Here is a 3,252-nt window from a genome sequence, read left to right as displayed (position 1 = left end):
TCCCAGCTCATCCTACTCAGCTCAGCAGCCTGATGGCATCTCAAGAACTGGCAGTTGACATCCCTCTGCCATTTCTAAATTAAAGGACCTATGAGCAACCTAAAACTCTACAGAGTACCAAGAGTGAAGCCACATTCACCAAAAGCCAGAGGAAACCATTTATCACATTCAAAGGCCACAGCCACTGGGTGGGTGGCTGAGTGGAAGACCAAGAATGGCTGAGGCAAGAGGACTAGGGATGACTGAGGTGAGGGGACCAGGGATGGCTGGGGTGAGATGGCTGAGGCAAGAGGACCAGGGATGGCTGGGGTGAGGAGACCAGGGATGGTGGAGGCGAGGGGACCAGGGATGGCTGGGGTGAGGGGAACCAGGGAGGCTGAGGCGAGGGGACCAGGGATGGCTGGGGTGAGGGGACCGGGAATGGCGGAGGTAAGGGGACCGGGAATGGCGGAGGTAAGGGGACCAGGGTTGGCTTAGACAAGGGGACCAGGGATGGTGGAGACGAGGGGACCAGGGATGGCTGGGGTGAGGGGACCAGGGATGGCTAGGGTGAGGGGACCAGGAATGGCTGAGGTGAAGGCACAACTTCAGAAGGCAAAACGGGTTTAAGGGTCACCAAGGACATTCTTTGGCATCATTCCAGGGGACGGAGCTAAAAATCCAGAGTTTCTGGGTAATTAAAAATGTCATAAAACCAAAATGTATGAAGTAAGAATTTGCAGGTAAGAATCTCAGGGGCCCATAAAATACATTGAATCTGAGTCTTCAATTCTTTCAAAGTACTGGTTAATGGAGATTTTTCTTACATCGGTATTCTAGCTCCAAATTCAGAAAGAAATCCTAATACAAATGGCAGAATTAAAATAATTAAAATGCCCCTGCTAATGTCCAGCCCATGAAGGGGGGAAATGTACACACTATGTAATTATAGCTCAAGGTGTGACAGAATAAACTTGTCCTCCTGCACCTAGCACTCAGGAGCTGACTCGGTGGATCCGTTCAGAATAGACTGGTCCTCAGTGCAGGCACTCACTCACCCACTCACTGTGCAGGGCGGCCAGGTTAAAGGAAGCCTCTCCTGCCTCTGAGACAATAAGTGAGGGGAGTGAAAACACCTTTGGGAAAATCATTTCAGGGAGCCCTCAGCAGGCAAAGGAAGAGGATGCTGACTGGAGCAGAAGGGACAGATGACATTTCAGACAGAGACCTCAACAGGAGAAAAGATAAGAAGATGCCCAGAGCATGCTGGAAACTGGTGGCTACTGACAAGAGCAGGGGGCCCCAAGTGGTGCACTCTGGCTGCAAGGTTGGCAGTTTGAAGTCATCCAGAGAGGCATGCTCCCCAAGGGTCACAACTGCACTGTTCCCTTACATGCTTCCATATCTCATCACCACTCCCTGAGGCAATGACCCCAGAACCCCCACTGGATTCAAAATGTTGTAAATCTTTATGAGAGAAGGATGCCTCTCTGTCTTCCATGGAGCAGCTAAGCATTTTGCTTAGCAGCACAAAACACTGTGAACGATGCCACCAAGGGCTCCTTCAGTTAGCTGACGGCAATCCAAATCGGTCTCCCTGGCTTGGTCTTGACACTGGCAGCCAAAGTCACTCTCTCATCCTTTCTGAGTAGTCATCAGCCCAGCCGCTATCTGGGTCCTTCCTGTCCTGGTTACAGCCTGCATAGACACTTACATCTCAGATAGCATGCTACATTTAATCTGTCAAGCCCAAACAGGAGATGCAAGCTGGTGAGAGAGTGAGTGTAGCATCTGGAAGTCTGGAGGCTTCTGGTGAGGGGTTCTGGGTGTTCCACACTGACCAGTAATAAGATCAAACTGTGCTCCGGTCCATCGCACTAGCCACTGTGTCGGGAGCTCTGGTGGCTTAGTGTTAGAGTGGCGCTGCCAATCCAAAGGTGGGTGGTTTGAATCCACCAGCTACTCAGCAGGAGAAAGATGGGCAACCTCCTGTCAAGCAATGTTTGTTGTTAGGTGTCATCGAATCAAGTACAACTCAGAGCAACTGTGTGAACAACAGATCTGAACCCTGTCTGATCCTGTGCCATTTTTATCATTTTTTTACATATTCAAGCCCCATTGCAGCAGTAACTATATGAATCCATCCGGGTAAGGGTCGTCTCTTTCGCTAACTCTTCACCGTCCCAAGCATGATGTCCCGCTCCACTCCATGGAATAGCCTCTCTCTCCTAACATGTCCAAAGTATGTGCGACAAAGCTTTGTCATCTTTGCCTCCAAGGAGCAGTCTGGCTGCACCTTCTCCAATACTTATTTGTTTATTCTTTTGACAGTCCATGGGATGTTCAGTGCTCTTCTTTAATAGAAGAGCTCAAAGATATCAATTCTTCTGTCATCCTTATTCATTGTCCAGCTTTCAGATGCATAGCAAGTGATTGCTCACTTGCTAAAAGTGAGAAAGACTTGAATCCTTTCCTGTAGAAAATCAAAGACTAAATATGCATTACATGTCAACATCAAGAAAACAAAAATACTTACCACTGGACCGATCGAGAACACCATTGTAGATAGAGAAGATTGAAATGGTCAATGACTTCATCTTACTTGGATCCACCACCAACACACTTGGTACCAGCAGTCAGGATATCAGGAGATGTACTACACTTGGAAAGTCTTCAGTCAGGTGACTCTCCAAATTACTGAGGAGTAATGATATCACTTTAAAGACTAAGGTGCACCTGATTCAGGCCATGGATGTTCAATCACTTGCTATGTTTCTGAGCAGTTTAGACCCTTTGAAAATCTGCTGGAGGTTCAGCAATGAGTCAGTTCCAGCTCAGCAGCACATAACAACAACAGCCACTCTGTTAGCTGGTCTCAGATATTCCGGCCACCTTCACTTGCCTCACCTTTCCTCGTGCTGAGCTCTCTAATCAGCCCCTAAGCTCGGTGCAAATATGCCATTATGAGAAGGGAATGAGCCCCAGAGAACTCAAAACCATAAGCCCATAATGCGGTTGGAACCTGGTCTCCTACTCAACCCCAAGCTCTTTCTGAGAGGCCAAGGATTAGAGCCCCAACTCCAATAGCAGCAGAGGAGCATTTGGGTTCAAGACAGATCATAGAAAGCCATGACAACTGGCTTTAGGCCACTACAAAAACAGGGTTCCCAATTTTTTATCAGTACACTGATGACGCCTGCATCCTATTATAGAATGACTCGCTCTGCCTTACCCCCAAACCTTCTTATTAGTGCTGCAGAAAATATTGTATAC

The sequence above is a fragment of the Elephantulus edwardii genome, unplaced genomic scaffold (genome assembly GCF_000299155.1).
Source record: "Elephantulus edwardii isolate Elephantulus edwardi_28Jun2011 unplaced genomic scaffold, EleEdw1.0 scaffold00062, whole genome shotgun sequence".
Lineage (NCBI taxonomy): Eukaryota > Metazoa > Chordata > Mammalia > Macroscelidea > Macroscelididae > Elephantulus > Elephantulus edwardii.
The sequence above is the reverse complement of the archived record's forward strand: the minus strand, read 5'-3'. Positions refer to the sequence as shown.